The sequence below is a fragment of the Hypanus sabinus genome, chromosome 8 (assembly GCF_030144855.1).
Source record: "Hypanus sabinus isolate sHypSab1 chromosome 8, sHypSab1.hap1, whole genome shotgun sequence".
Lineage (NCBI taxonomy): Eukaryota > Metazoa > Chordata > Chondrichthyes > Myliobatiformes > Dasyatidae > Hypanus > Hypanus sabinus.
Window position 1 is genome coordinate 161,316,782 of NC_082713.1, and position 10,816 is coordinate 161,327,597.

Below are 10,816 nucleotides of genomic sequence, written 5' to 3' on the forward strand. Positions count from 1 at the left end.
CGCAATACTCCAAGTATAGTCTAACCAGAGTCTTATGGAGCTGCAGCATTCCCTTGTGACTTGTGAAGGAAGGTTGTATGTACAAGACAAATAAATCAAAGGTTCCCCAGGACAGTAAATGTAGTAAATAAGAAGAGTTTCAGCAGACTGGACTGCCAGTCTCCAGAATTTGGAAGTACGCTGCTAGCTGCGATACTCTATTGAGTGGTCCTCATATTGAGATGGATAGGCTTAAGGCACACTCGTTTTTAACTCTAGGCCTTATTTTAAATGAGATACATGAACTACATAGTCCTGCTACACATTCTAGGCCACGCAATGGTGCATCAGGATCTGCCCTTCAGGTAGAACCGGGACTGTTGGTGAGCTCTTTAGAGAAAGGGGAACAAGGTGATGGAGAAGGATGGGGGATTACCAGGAAGAAAAAATGGCTAGGGTGGGGTCTGAATTTTAGCACCTTCATATTTCCATGACATGAAAGAATCCTTTGCTTGTAGATCTGACAAAGAATATTTCCAGACTCTTTAAAGTACATCATATATCTTCTACTGACCAATTGCACTCAAACATTGGAGGAATCTACAGTGTGATTCCATTTTGTAATAGATTGTCTATCAAGAATATTATTTAAAATATAATGGTGGCAAGATAAATTGGAAACTATTACTCCAACAATATAAAATGCAGAAGAATGGAAACATTATATTAATACTTACAAAATGTCCCTTCAGACATGCCAGATGCAGGGATCCATTGCCAGAGATTGGTTCTTGTGAATGGGTAATGTCAGGACTTTTATCCTTGAAAAACTTGATCATATTTTTCACAATTTCCAAGTCACCATTTTTCACAGATTGGAAAAAAATTCTTTGCCAATGACCAGGAGTTCCGGGGAAAACTTCATACAAAAAGCTGTTCATGTAATAACGTTCTTTAGTATTTTAGTAAGGATGCAACTCTTTTTAAATTAAGAAATTGTGAGCTTCAAATCTCTCATAATATGACAGTGCACAGATATTATACACTTAATTCACCATCCGCACATTAACAGGCAAAATTTTCATCTGTAGCTATTGTGTTCTTATATATTTTTGTACCTTTTTTAGAGGTAGAAAGATAAATAAAATAATTTATTTAGTTAATGTGCACCGAGTGTGACACAATATGCTTTAAATGCAATACAAGACAACTTTGGACTTGGGCTAGAATCTGCCTGCTCTTCTATTCCCAAGCATCCCCTTGATAATGTTAAATATTTATGCAAATTGGATAAAACGAATATTTAGTTACACTACAGTGTTCCTGCAGTAAGTCATCCAGTTTAATCCTGTTAAATTGGCCCCTAGCAATGAACCTATGAACACTTACTCAGTAATTATTACACATTCTTTTTCCAATAATTATTTATTTTCTATATACTTTTATTGTAATTTACAGCTTTTACTACAATGCATTGCAATGTACTGCTGCCGCAAAACAACAAATGTCACATCATATGCCAGTGACATTAAACCTGATTCTGAATCTAATTCCGATGAAGTAGACTTTCTGGTTTGAGCATAATTTCTGCTCAAACTGTATTCACATTGTGAAACACTTTTCTATCTTCGTCTCACCACCCTTTGCTCAAAAATTTGCATTTCAACTTCTTCACTCACATGTCACTGAATGTGAAATATGAGCAGTGCTCAAAATACAATTTATAAATATTTTACATTTATAAATATTGACAGATTTTCATATATAAAACAAGTACTACAAGACACAGTATCAATCCAACAACAGTGGGAAAACTCCATTTTAACCAAAATAAAAATGACTTGTAAAAATAATCTGCGGCCATTTTTTAGTCGTATGGAACCCTGCGGCTCAAATGTAAAAAGAGCTGTAAAAAGAGAAGGATTGAGTGTGGGGCTAACAGCCCCACCCCATAATAACCCAGAGCTACAGTAACATCAACAGAAGCTTCTAAGATGTCATTCCTGGGAGAGATAGGATCTTCACCTAGAACATGTATGAAGTTATGTGGAGGAAATCAGAAGCCACGGGATTGATCAACATTTGGCCCACGACTGAGGACTCTGGTCAGCTGCTGTCAGTGGTCTATGCACTAGCAGGGGTGATGGGCTTGAGAGAAGAAGAATGCTGTGTCTGAAAACTAATTTAGAACGTGTCAAGATGTGCCTATGAGAATTCCAAAAAGAACCAGAGGGGTTAATAAAAATTCTCAGCAGTAAAAATAACAAACCTTGGGGCATCATGGCCCACTTAGTCCATAAAATAATTGTGTGGAGACTTGAGGATATCTTCAGTGTTATATGTTAGTGCTCATTAAGGTGATTTCAGAGGATGTGTGCTAACCTGGAGCAAATTGGCTGAGATGAAAGGAGAGTTAAGCATTTTAACTCATAGGTGATGATCTCTGAGAAGATTCCTTGCAACGTATTAGAAGTTCCAAACCACTAAAGGGTGTCTTTGCGAGCATAAAGTTATAACTCAACCCAGTAAAGTATAGACACAGTGTTGCAAGTGTAACTCTCTCACGGGGCTCATATACAGACTTGGCTCATAGGCCGGCTCTGCTATCAGCCACATGACTCAGCGGTGAGAAGGTCACCTTTCATAAACAATATACGTTTAAGTTCAGTATGATTTGGTGTTCAACTAAACACGAATGTCGGGATGTTCCAATTAAAGGAACCTCGATTTGAGTGAATGCTGTGTAAATACTGCTCATACACAGTTATTGATTGCCCAGAAATGACGGATCATACACCAGCACAAAATTATAAAGAATGTATATTTACCAAATCTCAACTCTAGCAAACAGTTTCAGAAAAAGAAAAGAAAAATAAAAGGGCCCATTACAGTTAAACCAGTCCAATGTGCACACTAACGTTGGAGCTCATACCGGACTACTCAGGGGTGTATTTCTTTGCTCACGTGCTGGACTCACGATCTGCGTAAAAGGACCCGCCACATTCTGAACTTCCCTTGAAATTCATCTCAAATGAACTGGCTCTCTCAGAAGTCTTGGCCCTTCTTCCTTGGAGCCATTTATCTGCCCAAAACACTCTTTGCAAAGGGGATTCTCCTTCCAATGGCGTTCTGTGGCATTTTCACTTCTGCACCGCTCTGCAGATCCCACCAAAAGACCCCAAACCAAATTACCGTCCTTCAGGAAACTCTTCCCCACAGATCTCTAGAACCTTCTCTCATATCCCACAATCCTGATTGGTTGACTCACATTCTTAATTTGGACAAGATGGATACTTACCTTAGCTGAAGCCAAGTAGGCGCATTGCTTTTACAGAAAACTACTAATATAAACTACCTCACAGCATAGCAGTGGAAATCCTAACCAGGGAGCTACATTAGAAAGACTGAAAATTGTCACGGCAGGGTTGAAAAGTCTTGCAGACAAAGGGAAAGCCAAAGAAAGTAACTTTGTGAGATCAACGGACAGCAGGAATGAGAAAGGATCTGGTATCTACAGCAGGGATCCCCATCTTGGGGTCCATGGACCTCCTAGGTTAATGGTGAGGGGTCATGCCATAAAAAAGGTTGGGAATCACAGTGTTAGACAGGTTGGAAGCAGAGACAAAAAAGATGGACACCCTTAGGAAGCAACTTGTGGTGAATTGTGCTGATTAAGTTCATCATACATAGCATCAAAACCAAAGTGTAACTCTAACTATTGTCATAGTTGATTAGAGTTATGTGAATAGTTTGTGTATACAGTAACAGTTGAAAGAAAATGGACAAATATGCCACACAATGTATTCATGATTATGAAGAAAATAATGTGTAAAGGACAACTGCAGACAAGATAAAAGACCACATGCAGAGGAAGTTTCCATGGATAGGAGATCCATTGGAACTAACAGTGTCTGGACTGGATATTTCAGGGATGTCAAGTGCAGCTTTCCTTAAAGGGGTTAGTGAAGAAAGAGGTAACACAATTAAATGAATTTATCAGGCCAGGCAGCATCTATAGGAGAAGCACTGTCGACGTTTTGGGCCGAGACCCTTCGCTTTCGGGCCAAGACCAGTCCTGACGAAGGGTCTTGGCCTGAAACGTCGACAGCCTGGCCTGCTGCGTTCCACCAGCATTTTGTGTGTGTTGTTGTTTGAATTTCCAGCATCTGCAGATTTCCTCGTGTTTGCTAAATGAATTTATGGTTGATTAAATATATGATTGTCTATTGATGCAAACTGTTTACAGTATAATATTATGAGTAAAATAATCAATGATTTATTTGGATTTATGACATTTTTAGAGGAATCAGTCTGGAACATAAAGTCTATCTTTAAGAACTGGACGATATTACTTTTATTACATTATAGTACCACCCCATAAGAGCATAAGACATAAAAGCAGAATTAGGCCATTGGGCCCATTGAGACTGCTCTACCACTTTATCATAGTTGGTCCATTTCCCTCACAATCTGATGGTTCTGCCTTCAACACATAACATTTCACGCCCAGACTAATCTAGAGCCTATCTCCACCTTAAATACACCCAGTGACCTGCATTGTCACAAAGACAAGAGCTTATTGCTTTCAGTAAAGTATGTTGCGCAGATAATTCTGACTCAGTTACTTTCCTTTGAAAGCAGTGGCAGCACACTCGACAAGTATCATCACGCACCTTAGAGCAGAGAAACCGCTAACGCAATGCCACATACATTATTTCCTCTTTTTAAAAAATGTTAGTGGAGAACAATCCCAAACCCTGCAATTCAAGATTCATCTTCAGGGACTTGTTCATAATGAAAAGTCAGAAAGTCATAAAGTCATGACAAATTACAGAATGTTGCAGAAAGTATTCAGCTTCTTTATGCCTGACCCAGCATCAATGAACACATTTAAGTTGATGACCTTTAGTTTTCTAAGAGAAAGAACACTTCTAATATGGAGGAAAATTGTTAAGACATTTCTCATTGTATATGATTTACTATCATATTCAGATAGATTATCCTCAGAATCACATCAATACAAGTCATGCAATAGAAGCAACATAAGATTCTATCATTTGGAATTGGAACAGCTTTCAGCTTAAATTGAAGGGACAGATACTTCAATTAATTAAAGTTAGAATTAGTTAAAAGGCATCTCTTATTCTAGCCATAAATGTGAAAATCTTAGTAATTGATGTCATTGGAAACCTATGACTGATTGATTGATGCACAGTGCTGAATTGGTCCTTCTGGAGCTTTGAACCGCACCACCCGGCACCCCCACGATTAAAACCCAGTCTAATCACGGGACAATTTACAATGACCAAATGATCTATCAACCAGTATGTCCTTGGTCTGCGGGAGGAAACTGGAGCACCCAGGTGAAAACCATGTTGTCATGGAGAGAACGTAGAAACTCCTTACAGACAATGCAGGAGTTGAACCCGTGTCGCTAATACTGTAAAGCATTGTGCTATCCACTGCACTACCATGCTGTTGTTAGACAAAATCCTGTTAAAATTACTTACCGTGTGTTCACCTTCAGCTTCCTATTTCTTGTATTACTCTCAAAAAATAACTACCAACAAAACAAAAAGAACTTGAAGTCAACAAACTACAACAGAAATAACGTGCAACAGTAAATTGCAGAATTTAGCTCAATACAATACTCACATGATATTCTCGATAAGTATTTGGGTCAATCTCAACAATTCCTGTTAATGGAAGTTTCAAAAGCTTTCGGACAGACACTGAGTACAAAAACATTGAAAATAAACCATTGTAAAAAATTTATCTTTTCACAGAATTTTACACAGGGCCAAAATGTTTATCAAAGCCTTTTGAAATGATTGAAAGGTAATAAAAATAGTTCTAAAGTAAAAGCTGTCATGTTAAGTTTACCCCATGTTGATGTCTTGAGGTTCCAACCTTATTTTGCCTCCATCAGTTCAAACTGATAACGAGAAGATATGAACTCAATGTGCAGCATCAAAGAGAATGAACAGTGTAACAAATGTTTCTCCTAAGCTAAAGGATTTAGAGGATAATAAGTGGAAAATGGCTGAGAAAAGGATTGAATTTAAATTTTCTGTGCATTCAGAAACATAAGGAGAATGAGATCTTAGATTTTATAGAAAGTGCAAACCACTTCCTATAAAATCTGTGCTGGGCTGAGGCTGTGGCCTGAACTAACGGCCTTCTGGTTCAGCTGCAGGGATACCTGGTGTTGTCAGCTTCAGTTCTGAATGCCGTTTGCTTGCTTTTATTGTTTGCACGATTTGTTTATTCTCTCTCTCTCTCTCTCTCTCTCTCTCTCTCTGCACACTGGGTGTTTGACAGTCTTCTTTTGTTATTATTGGATTCCTTTGTTTTGTGGCTGCCTGTAAGGAGACAGACCTCAAGGTTGAAAAAGGAGAAGATACTTTGATAAGAAATCTATTTTGAACTAGTGCCAACCTCTGGACTAGCCTATCATGTGGGACCTTGTCAAATGCCTTACAAAATTTTATATAGACAATGGCTACTGCACTACCTTCATTAATCTGCAGAATTACCTACTCAAAAAGCTCAAGCGAATTATGAAGCTGGATTTCCACCACATACTGCCTTGCTGACTATCCCTAATCAATGAATGCCCATAAATTCTGTCCCTGAGAATTTTCTCTAATGATTTCCCTCCCTCTAACAAAAAACTCTCCAGCTTGTAGTTAACTGGTGTATCCTGGCTGACCTTCTTAAATAAAAGTACAACATTATCTACCCTCGAATCTTCCGATACTCACCTGCAAATATGTTTATCAGGACCACAGCTATCTCCTCTTCTACTTCTCTCAACATCCTCTGAAGGATTTCATGTGGCTCCATAAAAACTGGATTTGAACTCACTACTTAATTAGAGCTCCAAACACACGCTGGGCAGAGAGGTGTGAATGAGGAGGCAAAGACTTGTATGAGTGGCAATAATATCACTAGAGAGGCACACACTATTCACTTTCGGGATGCTTGCTAGCTTTGTATATAGAATAAGAACACTAGGTACTCCAGCTGGTGACATTTTGATAAAGATGTTCTTCAACAATATGGGATCTTCTTCACTTATATCTATATCTTTTTTTTGTTACGGGGGAGCTGGAGGAGCTTCTGATCAATTGCTGTGGGATTCACGTGTGTAATCATGGCGATTGCCATGACCTGTAAAACAGAGGGGGGTAATGTTGTGTTTCTATTCATTCACAACATTAGTGGGGGGTGTATTTTGTTATTTTTTTCTTTACTATCTATTTTCCTTCTATTTTTCTTTTTTTTGCCTGGATGATTGGGGTGTGGGGGGAGACACATAGCAACATGGAGGATTTTAAAGAGATTCCCCAAGGTATTATGAATGACTAATTTACTCAATTTTTTAAGTTTTAATGTTAATGGACTTAATGGACCTGTAAAAAGAAAAAGAGTTTTAACATATATTAAGAAAATGAAAGGAGCTATAACTTTTTTGCAGGAAACACATTTAACAGAGACAGAACATCAGAAACTAAAGAGAGATTGGGTTGGAAGTGTTATTGCAGCTTCATTTAATTCAAAGTCGAGGGGAGTTGCAATTTTGGTTAATAAAACCTTACCAATTAAAATACAAAATGTACTTATTGATTCTGTGGAGAGATACGTGATTATACATTGTCAAATCTTTTCAGAATTATGGACTCTTATGAACATTTATGCACCAAATGAAAATGATGCAAAATTCATACAAGAAGTTTTTTTGAAATTGGCCGATGCACAAGATAAAATATTAATAGGTGGAGATTTTAACTTTTGTTTAGACCCAGTTCTAGATAGGTCAACTAAGGCTATTACAAAATCAAAATTAATAAAGCTAACTTTATCATTGATGAAAGACTTAAATTTGATTGAGAGATGGAGAAGAATTAATCCAAGAGAAAGAGATTATTCATTTTATTCAAGTAGACATAAAACTTAGTCAAGGATTGATTTTTCCCTATAATCAATGAATATTCAGGATAGAGTGGAAAGTGTAGAATATAAAGCGAGAATACTGTCAGATCATTCCCGTTTGATAATGACAATGATAACGATGGATAAGGAGGAATTGATTTATAGATGGAGATTTAATTCAATTTTATTAAAACAAGATTTTTGTGATTTTATGAAAAAACAGATCCAATTTTTTTTGGATACAAACTCATATTCAGTTGATGATATCTTTATATTATGGGAAGCGATGAAAGCATATTTGAGGGGTCAGATAAGTTATACTTCTAAAATTAAGAAGGAATATATGGTAGAAACAGATCAATTGGAAAAAGAGATTACAAAATTAGAAAAAGAATCCCAAAGATATATGACAGAAGAAAAACAAAGACAACTTGTTAATAAGAAGCTACAATATAATACACTCCAGACATATCGAACAGAAAAAGTAATTATGAGAACTAAACAGAGATATTACGAATTAGGTGAAAGATCATACAAGATTCTTGCTTGGCAGTTGAAAACAGAGCAGGCTTCCAAAACAATTAATGCAATTAGAACAAGTGCAAATAAAATTATTTATAAACCTTTCGAAATTAATGAAACTTCTAAAAAATTTTACTCCGAATTATATCAATCAGAATCACAAAATGAGGTTGCTGAGATAGAAAATTTTTTATCACTAATAACTCTTCCAAAATTGAATTTGGAAGAACAGAAAGGAATAGATATGCCCTTTACATTGAAAGAGGTTGGAGAAGCTTTAGGATCACTTCAGAGTAATAAATCTCCAGGAGAAGATGGTTTTCCGCCTGAATTTTATAAAAAATTTAAAGATTTATTAATCCCTCCCTTTATGGAGTCAATATATCAAGCAGAAAGGACACATAAACTTCCACAATCTTTTTCGACAGCGATCCTAATAGTATTGCCATAAGGATAGAGATCCTTTAAAACCAACATCATATAGGCCTATTTCTTTGTTGAATATGGATTATAAAATAATAGCAAAAATTTCATCTAATAGATTATCTAAATATTTACCAAAATTAATACATATAGATCAAACAGGCTTTATTAAAAATAGACAATCGGCGGATAATGTAACTCGGTTAATTAGCATAATTCATCTGGCTCAAAAGAAGGAGGAAATGAGTGTGGCAGTTGCTTTGGATGCATAAAAAGCATTTGATAGATTGGAATGGGACTTATTATTTAAGGTATTGGAAAAATATGGGTTAGGAAAATCTTTTATAAAATGGATTAAAACCTTAAATACTCGTCCCAAAGCTAAAGCAGTGACAAGTGGTCAAATTTCAACATCATTCCAGTTAACAAGGTCAACGAGACAAGGCTGTCCATTATCACCTGCCCTATTTGTATTGGTGATAGAACCATTAGCTGAATTAATTAGAACGGATCCAGACATTGTGGGCTTCAGAGTTAACCCGGAGGAATATAAGATTAATTTATTTGCTGATGATCTTCTGATTTATTTAACAAACCCATTGCATTCATTGCATAAATTATCTTTCAGATTGGAAGAATATGGGAAAATATCAGGGTATAAAGTAAACTGAGATAAAAGTGAAATTTTACCCCTTACTAAAGGAGACTATAGTCAATGTCGATTAGTAACTCAATTTAGATGGCCGAAAAATGGTATAAAATATTTAGGTATAAGAGTTGATAATGATATAAAGAATTTATATAAATTAAGTTATTTGCCATTATTGAAAAAAATACAAGAAGATCTTGATAAATGGATGATGAGGTAGAGTTAATGCTGTAAAAATAAATATATTTCCCAGATTACAATATTTATTCCAAACATTACCAATACAACTGCCCCAGAAGTTTTTTCAAGAGTTGAATAAATGTGTGAGGAAGTTTCTTTGGAAAGTTAAGATGTCAATAATATCGCTGGAAAAATTGACATGTAAATTTGACCTAGGAGGATTACAACTCCCAAATTTTAAGAATTATTATAAAGCAAATCAACTTAGATTTATTGCATCTTTTTTTGATGAAGAAAAACAGGCATGGATTAGAATCGAGTTAGATAAGAGAAAATATACCAGAAGATTTTACATATAAATGGGTATCCAAATGGATATGGGAAAGGAAAGAATCTCCTATATTAAAACATTTGATCGATTTATGGAATAAGGTAAATGTGGATGATGAGATAAAGAAATCTTTATTAGCAAAGAGAACCCTAATTCAAAATAGACTTATTCCTTTTACAATGGATAATCAACTTTTATATAACTGGTTTCAAAAAGGGATCAGATATATAGGTGACTGTTTTGAAGGAGGTATATTGATGTCGTTTGATCAATTAAAGAATAAATATAAAATATCAAATACCACTCTTTTCTGTTATTTTCAATTAAAGGCCTATTTAAGAGATAAACTAGGTCAAACAATGTTAATGCCAAAACCTAATGAAATGGAAACTTTAATTCAAAAAGGAAAAATTAAATAATTTACGTCTTGTATGTATAATTTGCTTCAAGAACAGACAATTAAACCAGGAATTCATAAGCCAAGACAAAAATGGGAAACTGATTTGAATATTAAAATTGATGAAAAAAATTGTTAAGATTATGTCTTGACAGTATGACAAATACAATAAGTGTCCGACTTAGATTAGTACAATACAATTTTTTACATCAATTATATATTACACCACAAAAAATAAATAAATTAAACCCAAATGTATCTGACCAAAGTTTCCGATGTAATCAAGAAATCGGTACATTTTTACACTCTACTTGGTCTTGTTTTAAAATTCAACCTTTTTGGATAAATCTAAGACTTTTACTGGAACAAATTATTGGAATACAACTTCCACATAGCCCAA

General features: G+C 35.6%; 1 protein-coding gene across 3 annotated transcripts in view; it reads right to left on the reverse strand.

Moving 5' to 3' along the window:
- LOC132398665 (putative ankyrin repeat protein RF_0381) overlaps window positions 1-7,984 on the reverse strand; it is an 86,353-nt gene extending 78,369 nt beyond the window's left edge. For 2 of the 3 annotated variants that reach the window (XM_059978402.1, XM_059978400.1), the window contains exons 1-2: window positions 5,635-7,984; window positions 5,490-5,539 (exon numbers count right to left, since the gene is read on the reverse strand). The gene's annotated coding sequence lies outside the window, so the exon portion shown is untranslated. Of the gene's footprint in view, window positions 1-716; window positions 843-5,489; window positions 5,540-5,634 lie in introns of those variants that run through there. The other variant, XM_059978401.1, reaches the window with a different exon arrangement.
- Window positions 7,985-10,816: the final 2,832 nt, after the last annotated feature.